This window comes from Alligator sinensis, unplaced genomic scaffold, assembly GCF_000455745.1.
Source record: "Alligator sinensis unplaced genomic scaffold, ASM45574v1 scaffold349_1, whole genome shotgun sequence".
NCBI lineage: Eukaryota > Metazoa > Chordata > Crocodylia > Alligatoridae > Alligator > Alligator sinensis.
In genome coordinates this window covers 937,383-939,443 of record NW_005841856.1, presented here as the reverse complement: position 1 = coordinate 939,443, position 2,061 = coordinate 937,383, and positions in this window count along the sequence as shown.

The window sequence follows — 2,061 nt, the reverse complement described above, 5'->3', positions numbered from 1 at the left end:
AGAAAAAAAAAAAAAAAAAGAGGGGAAGAGGTGGGGGGGGGGGGGGGGCCGGGGAGAAACAACCAACCAAATAAAAAAAAACACTTAATTGAAGAATGAATGACTGTAGAATAGACAGACAAGTATTATTATTCCCAATCCATCCTGATGCCCTGCAGTAGTATGACCTCCCCAATCTCTCAAAGGTATAGGTCAACATGAAAGTGAAAATGAAATAATACAGATAGATTTACAGACCTATGACAGATTCATAATTCACCTCAGGGTTGTTGGGGGTGGGGGTTGTTTTTTAATGTGCTCAAAATTTTCCATGATATATAACAGCCCATACTCAAAATTAACTTAAATATAAATGCAGTTTTTTAATAAAGTCCACATGTATCTTTGGATCTTCTCTTATATCCAATCAACTCCATTAATTTAACCAAGGTGAGTGGAGGAACTCGGGACTGCACAGTAACAGCCAAACGTTAAGCAAAAGAGTGAAGAACTGGGCCCATCACTTGCCAGGCACAAACAACATAAAAGTCAAGTGAGAATTACTGTTATGTCCATTTACAGTTACAGAAACTTGTCCAAGAACATACAGATTGTGCAAGACAGAACAGCAAACTGAACTGAGCTCTTTTGTGGCATTAGCACCCTGCTCACTGGACCAGCTTCTCCCTATGAAAGGAGAAAGAATCTCATGTCTTTGGACTCCCCAACTTGTGCTTCTCCACTGCATCATATCATAAAAAAAAAAAAAAAAAATTAAAAACCCCATATCTGGTTTGGAGTCATGTTGTACTCAGCTTTGACCACAAAGACGTGACTTAAGACAAAAAAGAAGCAATTGACCCTCTATTCTCAAGTCACTTTCAACTTTACAGGCTTTTTAAAGAAAATCTTGTTAGTCTTGTGATATAAGATGAAACTGTCATCAAAAGACACTGAGGAGACATCTACACATGTACTTCAGTTAGCTCTGCAGTAAAGTGTCTCCGTCTACATGTGCAGCGCTATTAGGCCAAAGTAAACCAATTAACTCCACCATAAGATAGTACTGCCCAACACAGGTACTATCCTGCAGCAGAGTTATTTACCCCACTGAAACACAAGTGTAGATGATGACTGGGGCTGGCTGGAGCATGAGGGTGCTACAGTGTGAAGACAGATTGCTAGTACCCTCATGCCCCAGCCAGGCCCTCTGCAGCACGGTGAACCAGGACAGAGCAGCTCAAAACTGGCAGGCTGATCCCCAGGGCCCCCTGCCAGCCAGGGATGCACTGTCCTAGCTCAAGGAGATACAGTCCTGGGATCACGTGTAAACACTGTACCCAGAGCAATAAACTCCAGTGCAAACTATGCTGGAGTTTATGACGTCACATTAATATCATGTGTATATGCAATCAGGGACTTTAGATCAGAAGTCTTTTCAGACAGAGTTGGGCTGCCTCAGCAGGCTAGAGGGTATATATCTAGTGGCAAGTAGCAGTAACATATATCCAGAGGTTCATCACTGAGTTAAGCTAGAGAACTTCAATCCATTCATAAAAAAAATACGACTCAGTGGTCAGCACCAGAAGTTAAACATGTCACCCAATACCCTACACACAACTATAGTCAGGAAAAAAAAATTATCAATATATTTGGGATACCTGTCCATATCCGTAAGTGCAAAAAGCTAGTGACTCTGAAATGGCAGCCTGTTTTGCAAAGGAAGCGTGCCCTAGCATTTGTCAGATTTGAAGTGGAAAAGGTAAAATCAATAGTTTTATCTCAGTGAGGAGGAGGACAATTTCATCAGCCTAACAAATACAAATGATATTTTCATACGGTCGTGACTTATCTACACAGATTTGATAGTCTTGAGAGTCAACAGAGCAGTTTAAATTTTGAAACATATGGCTTTTACAGCATCAGTTAATTTGGGCCCTTTTTACTATGAAAACATTTAAAACACCTGTCACTTTTAACTTATGAAGTTATTATCAAGTTCAGCTAGCAACTGAATATTGCATATTACTGAAATAATTAGTAACCAGTTTTCTCAAATGTTAACTTTCTTAGGAAAGTGAC